Source organism: Procambarus clarkii, chromosome 87 (genome assembly GCF_040958095.1).
Source record: "Procambarus clarkii isolate CNS0578487 chromosome 87, FALCON_Pclarkii_2.0, whole genome shotgun sequence".
In the NCBI taxonomy this organism is placed as follows: domain Eukaryota; kingdom Metazoa; phylum Arthropoda; class Malacostraca; order Decapoda; family Cambaridae; genus Procambarus; species Procambarus clarkii.
The window spans coordinates 7828381-7843536 of NC_091236.1; the positions used below are offsets into that span (position 1 = coordinate 7828381).

At 48.9% G+C, this 15156-nt stretch overlaps 1 protein-coding gene and 1 non-coding gene across 2 annotated transcripts in view; both read left to right on the forward strand.

The window, feature by feature from the left end:
* Positions 1-15156, forward strand: part of LOC123747075 (vitellogenin receptor) — a 222334-nt gene that overhangs the window by 31865 nt on the left and 175313 nt on the right. The gene's annotated exons all lie outside the window — the stretch shown is intronic.
* On the forward strand, positions 10077-10150 carry TRNAN-GUU (transfer RNA asparagine (anticodon GUU)). The gene has a single exon. It is a non-coding gene; the product is annotated as a tRNA-Asn (tRNA).

The window sequence follows — 15156 nt, forward strand, 5'->3', positions numbered from 1 at the left end:
AGCACTGTCTCTCTGTCTGTCTCTGTTACCCCTAACTCTTTTTCACTCTATCTGTCTCTCTCTCGTTTCATGTCTGTTTCTGTCTATCTGTCTCTCTTTCTTTTTCCACTCTTTCATTCTATTATTCTTTCTCACTCTTTATCTTTCCTTATCTTTCCTTCTCTCTTTCTATCCTCCCCTTTTTTTTCTTTCTCTTTCTCTATTTTTTTCGCTGTCCCTTTATGTCTCCTTTTCTCTATCTCTCTTTCTCTCTCTTTCATTCTCATTCACTTTCTCATCTCCCCCCCCACCTCCAGCCTACTGGCTGTCAAGCACCGTGGGTGACAGTGCCACCCCACCGGGGGTGACAGTGCCACCCCACCGTGGGTGACAGTGCCACCCCACCGTGGGTGACAGTGCCACCCCACCGTGGGTGACAGTGCCACCCCACCGTGGGTGACAGTGCCACCCCACCGTGGGTGACAGTGCCACCCCACCGTGGGTGACAGTGCCACCACAGGTATGACTCAGGGAGCCATTGGCACTTGAGGCCACATCCTTAACTCACCAACACAGTGGCTGAAGATGGCCAGTAGCCGCCATGTCTCCCTCACATCCTCCTCGACACCTCCCCCACATCTCACACCCGGGTTTCTCCATATTCCACCAGCATCACATCTGGGTCAGAGTTTATACTTAATGAGTATAAACTCATGATCCAGTTTATACTTAATGAGTATAAACTCATGATCCAGTTTATACTTAATGAGTAATGAATGTCTAGTATGCCTAGACATTCAGGCCATTAAAGTAGCCTGCTCTGAGCACTATTGACAAACCCAATACACGAGTCTCTTGTGACAAGGAGAAACTAGGAAATTGTATTTAAGGATCCACTGATTTGATACAGTGGATTTCTGCACTGTATCCTTTAGGTACGTAGCCTTTAGGTATGGCTACAGTAGCAGGAGGCTGTAGAGGACTGTAGAGGACCATTACATACCCATTGACAAATGGGGGAAGTAATGGAAGGGAGGAGACGTCAAGGAGGCTGTGTGGTGTTACTATATGTGTGGGAAAGATGAAATTCGAGGCGGCCTTGAAGGCACTCTGGCTTCTGTTATAGTACAGAGATTTACCAGTCTAGTCGTGTTAGCATCTTGTGTGCACTCGAGTGCTCTCGCGCGCACGCAAAGGTACGAACACGAGAGCAAGGCAAATACAAAATAAATCGTTATATTGTGTGTTTTTTCTCTTTCAATCTATTGTTTGCATTGTTTGTTTTGATATGATCTGACATTTCTTGTTGTATAGGACCTGTAGAGTGACCAGAGGCTGTATATAGGACCTGTAGAGTGTCCAGAGGCTGTATATAGGACCTGTAGAGTGTCCAGAGGCTGTATATAGGACCTGTAGAGTGACCAGAGGCTGTATATAGGACCTGTAGAGTGACCAGAGGCTGTATATAGGACCTGTAGAGTGTCCAGAGGCTGTATATAGGACCTGTAGTGTCCAGAGGCTGTATATAGGACCTGTAGAGTGACCAGAGGCTGTATATAGGACCTGTAGAGTGTCCAGAGGCTGTATATAGGACCTGTAGAGTGTCCAGAGGCTCTATAGAACCTGTAGAGTGTCCAGAGGCTTTATATAGGACCTGTAGAGTGTCCAGAGGCTGTATATAGGACCTGTAGAGTGTCCAGAGGCTGTATATAGGACCTGTAGAGTGTCCAGAGGCTGTATATAGGACCTGTAGAGTGTCCAGAGGCTGTATATAGGACCTGTAGAGTGTCCAGAGGCTGTATATAGGACCTGTAGAGTGTCCAGAGGCTGTATATAGGACCTGTAGAGTGTCCAGAGGCTGTATATAGGACCTGTAGAGTGTCCAGAGGCTGTATATAGGACCTGTAGAGTGTCCAGAGGCTGTATATAGGACCTGTAGAGTGTCCAGAGGCTGTATATAGGACCTGTAGAGTGACCAGAGGCTGTATATAGGACCTGTAGAGTGACCAGAGGCTGTATATAGGACCTGTAGAGTGACCAGAGGCTGTATATAGGACCTGTAGAGTGTCCAGAGGCTTTATATAGGACCTGTAGAGTGACCAGAGGCTGTATATAGGACCTGTAGAGTGTCCAGAGGCTGTATATAGGACCTGTAGAGTGTCCAGAGGCTGTATATAGGACCTGTAGAGTGTCCAGAGGCTGTATATAGGACCTGTAGAGTGTCCAGAGGCTGTATATAGGACCTGTAGAGTGTCCAGAGGCTGTATATAGGACCTGTAGAGTGTCCAGAGGCTGTATATAGGACCTGTAGAGTGTCCAGAGGCTGTATATAGGACCTGTAGAGTGTCCAGAGGCTGTATATAGGACCTGTAGAGTGTCCAGAGGCTGTATATAGGACCTGTAGAGTGTCCAGAGGCTGTATATAGGACCTGTAGAGTGACCAGAGGCTGTATATAGGACCTGTAGAGTGACCAGAGGCTGTATATAGGACCTGTAGAGTGTCCAGAGGCTTTATATAGGACCTGTAGAGTGACCAGAGGCTGTATATAGGACCTGTAGAGTGTTTGAGGCTTTATATAGGACCTGTAGAGTGTCCAGAGGCTGTATATAGGACCTGTAGAGTGTCCAGAGGCTGTATATAGGACCTGTAGAGTGTCCAGAGGCTGTATATAGGACCTGTAGAGTGACCAGAGGCTGTATATAGGACCTGTAGAGTGTCCAGAGGCTGTATATAGGACCTGTAGAGTGTCCAGAGGCTGTATATAGGACCTGTAGAGTGTCCAGAGGCTGTATATAGGACCTGTAGAGTGTCCAGAGGCTCTATAGAACCTGTAGAGTGTCCAGAGGCTGTATATAGGACCTGTAGAGTATCCAGAGGCTGTATATAGGACCTGTAGAGTGTCCAGAGGCTGTATATAGGACCTGTAGAGTGACCAGAGGCTGTATATAGGACCTGTAGAGTGTCCAGAGGCTGTATATAGGACCTGTAGAGTGACCAGAGGCTGTATATAGGACCTGTAAAGTGTCCAGAGGCTGTATAGAACCTGTAGAGTGTCCAGAGGCTGTATATAGGACCTGTAGAGTGTCCAGAGGCTGTATATAGGACCTGTAGAGTGTCCAGAGGCTGTATAGGACCTGTAGAGTGACCAGAGGCTGTATATAGGACCTGTAGAGTGTCCAGAGGCTGTATATAGGACCTGTAGAGTGTCCAGAGGCTGTATATAGGACCTGTAGAGTGTCCAGAGGCTGTATATAGGACCTGTAGAGTGTCCAGAGGCTGTATATAGGACCTGTAGAGTGTCCAGAGGCTGTATAGGACCTGTAGAGTGACCAGAGGCTGTATATAGGACCTGTAGAGTGTCCAGAGGCTGTATATAGGACCTGTAGAGTGTCCAGAGGCTGTATAGGACCTGTAGAGTGACCAGAGGCTGTATATAGGACCTGTAGAGTGTCCAGAGGCTGTATAGAACCTGTAGAGTGTCCAGAGGCTGTATATAGGACCTGTAGAGTGTCCAGAGGCTGTATATAGGACCTGTAGAGTGTCCAGAGGCTGTATATAGGACCTGTAGAGTGTCCAGAGGCTGTATATAGGACCTGTAGAGTGTCCAGAGGCTGTATATAGGACCTGTAGAGTGTCCAGAGGCTGTATATAGGACCTGTAGAGTGTCCAGAGGCTGTATATAGGACCTGTAGAGTGTCCAGAGGCTGTATAGGACCTGTAGAGTGACCAGAGGCTGTATATAGGACCTGTAGAGTGTCCAGAGGCTGTATATAGGACCTGTAGAGTGTCCAGAGGCTGTATATAGGACCTGTAGAGTGACCAGAGGCTGTATATAGGACCTGTAGAGTGTCCAGAGGCTGTATATAGGACCTGTAGAGTGTCCAGAGGCTGTATATAGGACCTGTAGAGTGTCCAGAGGCTGTATAGGACCTGTAGAGTGACCAGAGGCTGTATATAGGACCTGTAGAGTGTCCAGAGGCTGTATATAGGACCTGTAGAGTGACCAGAGGCTGTATATAGGACCTGTAGAGTGTCCAGAGGCTGTATATAGGACCTGTAGAGTGTCCAGAGGCTGTATATAGGACCTGTAGAGTGTCCAGAGGCTGTATATAGGACCTGTAGAGTGTCCAGAGGCTGTATATAGAACCTGTAGAGTGTCCAGAGGCTGTATATAGGACCTGTAGAGTGTCCAGAGGCTGTATATAGGACCTGTAGAGTGTCCAGAGGCTGTATATAGGACCTGTAGTGTCCAGAGGCTGTATATAGGACCTGTAGAGTGTCCAGAGGCTGTATATAGGACCTGTAGAGTGTCCAGAGGCTGTATATAGGACCTGTAGAGTGTCCAGAGGCTGTATATAGGACCTGTAGAGTGTCCAGAGGCTGTATATAGGACCTGTAGAATGTCCAGAGGCTGTATATAGGACCTGTAGAGTGTCCAGAGGCTGTATATGCAGGTGTGTATAGCTGCAGGGGTGTATGGCTGCAGGTGTGTATGGCTGCAGGGGTGTATATCTGCAGGTGTGTATGGCTGCAGGGGGGTATATCTGCAGGTGTGTATGGCTGCAGGGGGTGTATATCTGCAGGTGTGTATATCTGCAGGTGTGTATATCTGCAGGTGTGTATAGCTGCAGGTGTGTATGCACCCCTGCTTTAACTATGGCTACAGTAGCACAACAGCCAGCCAGGCTAACCTCCACAAATGCTCCACAAATGCTCCACAAATGCTCCACAAATGCTCGCTCTCAACCCACTGACCACCTGTGGCCATAGTATGGACTTCCTCCCCGTGTTTGGCTGTAGTCACAATGGGTTTGTTTACGTGGGCATGTAGTTATGACCCGCTTTCTGCCTTGGGTAAGTTAGTAGCTTTGTTGAGTCAGTTTTAATGGTTTCGTGTGGGTGTTTTATACCCATAATGTGAGAAAATGAAAAGCTCCATCATGCAGGGAGCTTTGATGGACATTTTGGGGTAAGGGTGATGGGTAAAAGGGTGGGTAATGGGGCCAAAGGGGGTGAAATCAAGGGGTGAAGTCAAGCCTCGATATTACTATTCCTTTTGTCTATTACGTAACTCAGATTACTTTCATTATAAACAAAATTTTACACATCAAAAAAGCCATATGACACTATTCATTATACATTAAAGTCATAAATTCCTCACAGTGAGAAAAATGCATTGTATAATTAATATAAACAGCAGAAGTTTTTACTTAATATACTTTGTGGGATGAATAGCATTATGTTACCCCTTGTGACGCCATCATGGCAGTAGAGCTGGGACACTGATGCTGTAATTGGTACCGGGAGGCTCTAGGGGGCTCTGCTGGGGACTCTAACACGGCTCTATACATACCAAGTGAGCTTAAAATAGGCACTCTTAAACGTGTAATATTAAAATAGGCACTCTTGGATATGCAATATTAAAATAGGCACTCTTGGATATGCAATATTAAAATAGGCAAGATTAAAATAGGCACTCTTGAATAATATTAAATAGGCAAGATTAAAATAGGCACTCGTGGATATGCAATATTAAAATAGGCACTCTTGGATATGCAATATTAAAATAGGCACTCTTGGACATGCAATATTAAAATAGGCACTCTTGGACATGCAATATTAAAATAGGCACTCTTGGACATGCAATATTAAAATAGGCACTTTTGGACATGCAATATTAAAATAGGCACTTTTGGACATGCAATATTAAAATAGGCACTTTTGGATATGCAATATTAAAATAGGCACTCTTGGACATGCAATATTAAAATAGGCACTCTTGGACATGCAATATTAAAATAGGCACTCTTGAATATGAAATATTGAAATAGGCAAGATTAAAATCAATACAGAAAGAGAATGAAGGGAGACAGACAAATGTATATTCAAACGCCATAAAGCCAAGTGAAGATAAGACGTACACACACGATGTCGATAAAGTCAAAGAAAGTTAAAGTTGATAGAAGTCAAATAAAAGAGCTAAGACAGGCAAGCGCCTGGGAGGAGCCTACTTGCGCCTCAAGACATAACACCCCTAAATGACATGATGGCACCGTAGCTCTCAAGAGTAAATTGTCTAAGTCAAGAGCTGTGTGAGGACGCGTCAAGCCAGCAGACACGTGTGGCGGGCCAGCAGACACCTGCTTTGAGTCAGTAGACACCTGTGGCGAGCCAGCAGACACCTGCTTCGAGTCAGTAGACACCTGTGGCGAGCCAGCAGACACCTGCTTTGAGTCAGTAGACACATGTGGCGAGCCAGCAGACACCTGCTTTGAGTCAGTAGACACATGTGGCGAGCCAGCAGACACCTGCTTTGAGTCAGTAGACACATGTGGCGAGCCAGCAGACACCTGCTTTGAGTCAGTAGACACATGTGGCGAGCCAGCAGACACCTGTGGCGAGCCAGCAGACACCTGCATCAAAGCAGCAAACAACCACCTGCTTTAAGCTTGTAGCAGATAATTGGGCTTTAAGCTGGTAGTTTATAATGGGGCTGTAAGCTCGTCACATATAATGGGGTTAAGAGCCGTGAATGGGGTGACTTTGCTGGTAATCTTAGTTAAAGTAACTTGAGGGGTGTATGGTGGCCCTGGAGGGGGGGGGGATGCTAGCTGGTTTTGGAGCCTAGCCTAGCCAAACGTTCTTAAAATGTGTGGTTATCCATTTAGCACACAGTGTGACCTCCACGGTGTACCGGCCTTACCACATGGTGTAGCTTTGTTGTGTGTGTGTGTGTGTGTGTGTCTCTCTCTCTCTCTCTCTCTCTCTCTCTCTCTCTCTCTCTCTCTCTCTCTCTCTCTCTCTCTCTCTCTCTCTCTCTCTCTCTCTCTCTCTCTCTCTCTTTCTCTCTCTCTCTCTCTCTCTCTCTCTCTCTCTCTCTCTCTCTCTCTCTCTCTCTCTCTCTCTCTCTCTCTCTCTCTCTCTCTCTCTCTCTCTCTCTCTCTCGTTTCTTTGTTATTGAGGCATTCATTCTGCCATTGACCCTCATTATTGAGGATATCATGCTCTCGTTATCCTCAATGTTGAAGCTATCATGCTCTCATTATCTTCATCGTTGAGGCTATCATGCTCTCGTTATCATCATTATTGAGGCAATCATACTGTCGTTAGTCCCTCACTCTTGAGGATATCATGCTCTCATTATCCTCACTATTCAGGCTATCATGTTCTCATTATCCTCATTAGAATAACTCACCAGTGAGTGGAACACTCTGGAGTGACTCAGCACCAGACTCAACCATCCACCACTTCACTCATCGAGTGAGTGCGCAAGCTATGGATGACTCACCAACGTTTAATTTACTCACTTATGAGTAAATTAAACTCAAGGAATAAACAGCCGAATAGTGTGAGGATGATGAGATTAGTGGCTTGGATACGAGTAACTAAGCCTGAGTTGACTAGTCAAGGCTCTACGGTAACTATCCGTTTTTAGAGCCCCACTGGATAGTCTCCTGGGTGTACCTTTATCATATTTATAGAGTTATATATTAGCCAAAATAGTGTGGAATATGGTGTATATTTTCCTTATGGTGAGGCAGGTTTGTGCTTCACATTTCGCGTCACTGCAGTAAAAGTCTTGTGCACATGACGGGCTGGTTGGTTTAGGAGGTCCCAGCTGCGTCTGGGTACAAGTGACAGGATGCCCAACCCAGCGGGGTTCTTGCTCTTGCTGGGATGGGTAGGGTGGAGAGGGGGAGTGTTGTACATGCTGCTGTGGCGGTGTGTTCACTCACAGGATGGGTGGCGCTGCCCAATACTGTCACTATGGCGGTGTGTTCACTCACAGGATGAGTGGCGCTGCCCAATACTGTCACTATGGCGGTGTGTTCACTCACAGGATGAGTGGCGCTGCCCAATACTGTCACTATGGCGGTGTGTTCACTCACAGGATGAGTGACGCTGCCCAATACTGTCACTATGGCGGTGTGTCCACTCACAGGATGAGTGGCGCTGCCCAATAAACTCACTCTTCGAGACAAAATGAAAAATCTATGATAGAATGTCATAACATCTCTCTTGACACAATTACCCTGTACAGGAGAGCTATCCAAGTACATAAATTCTCCACATCTGCATTATATATTATATATATATAATAGAGATATAATATCGCTTCCACAACAATGATGAAAAAATCAGCAAGAGCCGTGACGAGGATTCGAACTTACATTCTGGGTACTCCCCAACAAACGAACATGTCACGGTGCAGTGGTTTACCTCGGGAATCCTTCCTCAACCTCTCTGATGCACGTCCATTTGCCTTTCAATACTTCGTTACTTCCCCTAGAGAGACGAAGACGGGCGGGATGTTATATCGTATTTATCTATCTCCGGGACGTTTCTCGGTCAAGTCCCCGGGATGATTTGTATATATATACTGAGAGCAGATTGTCACTGTTCCAATGGTGTCTCAGAGAGGCATGAATGATTGGTCTGTTCTTCAGTTATATATTATAACGAGTGTCACTGATGAATCACTGGTGGCGGCCAGGGTGATAGAGGGCCACCAGCACGGCTACCCCAGCCTGTGTGTGCTTGTAGTGCGGGCCTTTGTAAGTGTGGAGCATCCTGCCATCTCTGGCGTGTACGTTTGTAACTCCTGGGAGCTTGAATTGTCTCCGGTGTACACCTTTGTAACTCCTGAGAGCTTGAATTGTCTCTGGCGTGTACCTTTGTAACTCCTGGGAGCTTGAATTGTCTCCGGTGTACACCTTTGTAACTCCTGAGAGCTTGAATTGTCTCCGGTGTGTACCTTTGTAACTCCTTAGAGCTTGAATTGTCTCCGGTGTTCACCTTTGTAACTCCTGGGAGCTTGAATTGTCTCCTGCGTGCACCTTTGTAACTCCTGAGAGCTTCAATTGTCTCCGGCGTGCACCTTTGTAATTATAGGCTTGCAAAATTCCTGTGCATGTCCTGTAATTCCTGTAACTGTTATAGGTTTGTATCGTCTGCTTGTACCTTTGTAACTTGTGTGTGCTGGCCGCTGGGGTTCTGCTGCGTCGCTCACTCTGCTGTGCCAACATCGTCCACATGACTGAACGAGGTGATGCTCTTGTTTATTTTGTTTCTTCTGTTGATGCTGAATATGCTGTTGTTGGTGCTGCTTGTGACGGCGGCTGGTGAACAGGGGCGGCGACGCAGTGATGAGTTACCGTTAGATTGGTTGATAAATGATGATTTCGTTGGCTTAATATAACATATATTCATCGACCTGTGGGTCCTGTTTACATTCTCGGCTCGACGTCTCTAGCTGGAGGAAATAAAACAGATAGACAGGACTTCACGCCTCAACCGGACCACAGGGATTACCAGTGGAAAAAAAAGGAACACTCTTAGTCTGTCTTCTATCTACGCTCAGCTGCCCTTCTGTGAAGTGACGTTGGGGTAACACCTCTCAAGTGTGTTTGATGGATGTAGGTGGGAGAAATGGCAGTGTTCTCACCTAGTGGTGCGCCTTGTACTCCCAGTGTACAGGTGTACTTCACCACCCACTGTACACTGGGTGTAGAGTGGGTGGTCGAGAAGGTGGGTGGAGTGTTGTGAGGCGAGGGGTCAAGACACCGTGGGTCATCATAGGTCATCACTAACACGTGGAGAGTCAGGAATACTTTCCCACCACCAGGGGAGCCGAGCGGACAGCACGCTGGACTTGTGATCCTGTGGTCCTGGGTTCGATCCCAGGCGCCGGCGAGAAACAATGGGTAGAGTTTCTTTCACCCTATGCCCCTGTTACCTAGCAGTAAAATAGGTACCTGGGTGCTAGTCAGCTGTCACGGGCTGCTTCCTGGAGGTGGAGGCCTGGTCGAGGACCGGGCCGCGGGGACACTAAAAAGCCCCGAAATCATCTCAAGATAACCTCAAGATAACCAGAACCACCCTGCCTATCCTTGCCCTCCTTCTTGAGTGCTGCCTCACGAGTCGCACTCAAGTGGAGGAATGTATTGCCCTTGATCGCAATTGCCCCTCACTCTACATTCCTTCCTGTTACCTTCATCCATCCCTCTTCCCCCCTCTCACTCCCTCTCAGGTCAAGAAACACACACATCAAGGAACTCGCAGGTCTAAGAACCTCCCAAGTCAAGGAAATCTCCAAGCCTCCGTGGCACAATTGGTTAGCGCGTTCGGCTGTTAACCGAAAGGTTGGTGGTTCGAGCCCACCCGGGGGCGGAGAATTTTGCTTGATCAACCAGGCTGTGATTCATACGTCAGGCTTCGAGCAGCCGCGTCCAACAGCCTGATTGACCAGTCCAGTAACGAGGAGGCCTGGTCGACGACCCGGCCGCGTGGACGCTAAGCCCCGGAAACACCTCAAGGTAACCTCAAGGTGGGTCAAGGAACCCCCAAGGTCAAGGACCCCCCCCCCCCAAGTCAGGGTCCCCTGCTGGTAAGACAGTTTAGGGCTCTCAGGGAAAGAATGGCAGCGCTTAATATTATGAGTCACCAGTAAGTCCTGTGGGTGTGGCTAGTGTGTGTGTGGTCGGGTGTGGGTGTGGCTAGTGTGTGTGTGGTCGGGTGTGGGTGTGGCTAGTGTGTGTGTGGTCGGGTGTGGCTAGTGTGTGTGTGGTCGGGTGTGGGTGTGGCTAGTGTGTGTGTGGTCGGGTGTGGGTGTGGCTAGTGTGTGTGTGGTCGGGTGTGGGTGTGGCTAGTGTGTGTGTGGTCGGGTGTGGGTGTGGCTAGTGTGTGTGTGGTCGGGTGTGGGTGTGGCTAGTGTGTGTGTGGTCGGGTGTGGCTAGTGTGTGTGTGGTCGGGTGTGGCTAGTGTGTGTGTGGTCGGGTGTGGGTGTGGCTAGTGTATGTGTGGTCGGGTGTGGCTAGTGTGGGTGTGGTCGGGTGTGGGTGTGGCTAGTGTGTGTGTGGTCGGGTGTGGGTGTGGCTAGTGTGTGTGTGGTCGGGTGTGGCTAGTGTGTGTGTGGTCGGGTGTGGGTGTGGCTAGTGTATGTGTGGTCGGGTGTGGGTGTGGCTAGTGTGTGTGTGGTCGGGTGTGGGTGTGGCTAGTGTGTGTGTGGTCGGGTGTGGGTGTGGCTAGTGTGTGTGTGGTCGGGTGTGGGTGTGGCTAGTGTATGTGTGGTCGGGTGTGTGTGGCTAGTGTGTGTGTGGCCGAGTGTGGGTGTGGCTAGTGTGTGTGTGGTCGGGTGTGGGTGTGGCTAGTGTGTGTGTGGTCGGGTGTGGGTGTGGCTAGTGTGTGTGTGGTCGGGTGTGGGTGTGGCTAGTGTGTGATTACATTTTCGAGGTCTACTCTAGGATAAGATGCACTCACCTAATTGCACTTGCGAGGATTGAGCTTCGGCTCTATGGTCCCGCCTCTCAACCCCCCATTAAACAGGTGTACAGGTCCCTGAGCCTACAGGACTATCACATGTACATTTGAAGCTGTTCCTGAACTTGATATGTTTTATAGAATTTATACTATATGTTCTGTATACTAATTTGGTATACATTGTTCGTTGGGAATCTACAAAATTATTTATTGTTAAGGACTTTTGTTGGTCACTGGCTGCTGTTCGTGTTATTATGTTATTGTATAGGAATTTGTGTCCGTAAAATTACTCATTTATTTTGTGTGAATTAGGCTGGGACCTGGAGCAGGGGCGGGAATACTTAAGTTAGTCGCACTCAGTCCTGAGTGCGACTAACTTAGTAACTTAGTTAGTCCTGTTCCTTGTTTTTATTGACGGTAATCATTGTGTCGTTGTGAAGGAACTGCAAGACTAACTTGAAGGAAACGACCAGCTAGCCAAAACTTCTCAGACCTGGTTGGGAAAATGATGTTAATTAATTTTCATCGAAGAATATAGGTTTGTTTGGTACAAGAGACGTGGCTAAGTTTCCTCTCCTAACCTAACCGAGTATGCCAGAGGACTCAAACAGAAAACGGGACAGTACGTCACTTTCGAGAGGTGATTTCATTTCAAATTACGTCCATTTTTGGCCATAGCGCGCATACGAGCGAAAAGCGACGTTATTTTTAAGAGGAGACACACACACACACACACACACACACACACACACACACACACACACACACACACACACACACACACACACACACACACACACACACACACACACGTTTGGTCCCGCCGTTGAGAGGCGGGACCAAAGAGCCAGATCTCAACCCCCGCAAACACAACTAGGTGAGTACACACACACACACACACACACACACACACACACACACACACACACACACACACACACACACACACGGGGGTTAGAGAATCTACAGTACATATATTGAGCACTCGACCACAGGTGATTATTGTGCTTTTACAGTGCCAACCAACACAGGTTTGTAAGTCCACTACGGGCTCACCAAAGTGCTGCTTGGAACTTTTTGTTCCGTGTGGCTGAATATTGAACAACAACAACGTCTGTGAGCGAGGCCAGGACCTTCCTGCTGACAGACCGCGCAGGTTATGAGGTTATCTTAAGGTTATCTTGAGATGATTTCGGGGCTTTAGTGTCCCCGCGGCCCGGTCCTCGACCAGGCCTCCACCCCCAGGAAGCAGCCCGTGACAGCTGACTAACACCCAGGTACCTATTTTACTGCTAGGTAACAGGGGCATAGGGTGAAAGAAACTCTGCCCATTGTTTCTCACCGGCGCCTGGGATCGAAACCAGGACCACAGGATCACAAGTCCCGCGTGCTGTCCGCTCGGTCGACCGGCTCCCCTTGACACTGCCGTTATAGCAAATCTATAACCCTCGTGTGATCCTGTATTTGTTTGTCTTGGAGTTGCGGCATGATCCTCCTTCTCCTCCCAGGCACCCAAGCTCAGAGTAAGGTGTTGTTGACATGATTTATGACGCAGCTGAAATAATATTCATCAAGCCTACTCCAAGGCCCGTGCTGCCTGACCAAGCCATCCCTCCAAGGCCCGTGGTGGCTGACCAAGCCATCCCTCCAAGGCCCGTGGTGCCTGACCAAGCCATCCCTCCAAGGCCCGTGGTGCCTGACCAAGCCATCCCTCCAAGGCCCGTGGTGCCTGACCAAGCCATCCCTCCAAGGCCCGTGGTGTCTGACCAAGCCTACTCCAAGGCCCGTGGTGCCTGACCAAGCCATCCCTCCAAGGCCCGTGGTACCTATCCCAGCCATCCCTCCAAGGCCCGTGGTGCGTGTGGGAGGTGGCTACAGGTGACGGATCAGCCAGCCCTGAGCACTCCGGGTACAGCCTCTGCCAGCAGGAACTGGGTCATGATCTCACGCACTTCATCCCTGAATGGCCAGTCATTAGACCCTTCACACCTGCCGGCATGAGGCACCTGCAGCTTTGCAATCACATTAACTCACGCGTTCTTGATGATGTCCTCATAATGCAGCCAGAGTATGCCAGTGCAGACTACTGATCACATGGCCCTGGTGATGGGAACTTTTAGCATCACGTAGCTAGTTCTCGACACACTTTGTACTCCCCTTCATGCACTCCAGGCCACCTGCACATATGCACTTGTGTCTACAGGTGTTAGTAAACAACATTTCGAGTCACCTGGAGGCATAATAGACTCTTAAAGTTGTTTACATTTGAGCAGAAAATAGGTATTCAAATCATTCGAAGCCTGATGACCTGGTTATGGACGGCGTCACGTGCAGGGCGTCACGTGCAGGGCGTCACGTGCAGGGCGTCACGTGGAGGGCGTCACGTGGAGGGCGTCACGTGGAGGGCGTCACGTGCAGGGCGTCACGTGCAGGGCGTCACGTGCAGGGCGTCACGTGCAGGGCGTCACGTGCAGGGCGTCACGTGGAGGGCGTCACGTGCAGGGCGTCACGTGGAGGGCGTCACGTGGAGGGCGTCACGTGGAGGGCGTCACGTGCAGGGCGTCACGTGGAGGGCGTCACGTGGAGGGCGTCACGTGCAGGGCGTCACGTAGAGGGCGTCACGTGGAGGGCGTCACGTGGAGGGCGTCACGTAGAGGGCGTCACGTAGAGGGCGTCACGTGAAGGGCGTCACGTGGAGGGCGTCACGTGGAGGGCGTCACGTGCAGGGCGTCACGTGGAGGGCGTCACGTGGAGGGCGTCACGTGGAGGGCGTCACGTGCAGGGCGTCACGTGGAGGGCGTCACGTGGAGGGCGTCACGTGCAGGGCGTCACGTGAAGGGCGTCACGTGCAGGGCGTCACGTGCAGGGCGTCACGTGGAGGGCGTCACGTGAAGTACTCACCTAATTGTGTCTGAGGATTGACCTCCAGCTCTTGGGTCCTGACGGAGGAAGTAAAGCTCAAAACACTGTTGTAAATTAATATTGTATCGAAATCTAAACATGTTTATTATTGTGAATGTTTCTGATACAGCCGTCTCTGTCTGTGTTTATTATCCTTGATTTATTGCTGTTTTGAATGTTATAGACTCAAGTATTTGTTTGTTTATGAATATCGAAGTTGGAGGAGGATGTGGGGTGGTAATGGGAAAGGGGGCATCACACACACACACACACACACACACACACACACACACACACACACACACACACACACACACACACACACACACACACACACACTAGGTGGAGGAACTAGGAGGCCAGTCACTGGATACAGAATGGGAGATGAAGTCCTTCACGAAACGAACAGAGAGAAAGATCTGGGAGTTGATATCACACCAAACCTGTCTCCTGAAGCCTACATCAAAAGAATAACATCAGCGGCCTATGCGAGGCTGGCTAACATCAGAACTCCTTTCAGAAACCTGTGTAAGGAATCATTCAGAACCCTGTATACCACATATGTAAGACCAATCCTGGAGTATGCAGCCCCAGCATGGAGCCCGTACCTTGTCAAGCACAAGACGAAGCTGGAAAAAATTCAGAGCTAAGCCACTAGGCTAGTCCCAGAACTAAGAGGCATGAGTTATGAAGACAGACTACGTGAACTGTACCTCACGTCGCTGGAAAACAGAAGAGCTTGGGGAGACATGATCACTACATACAAAATTCTAAGGGGAATTGACAGGGTGGACAAGGATGGATTATTTAACACTGGAGGCACACGCACAAGAGGACACAGGTGGAGGCTGAGTACCCAAATGAGTCACAGAGTCATTAGAAAGAACTTTTTCAGTGTCAGAGTAGTTAGTAAATGGAATGCATTAGGAAGTGATGTGGTGGAGGCTGACTCCATACACAGTTTCAAGTGTAGATATGATAGAGCCCAATAGGCTCAAGAATCTGTACATCAGTTG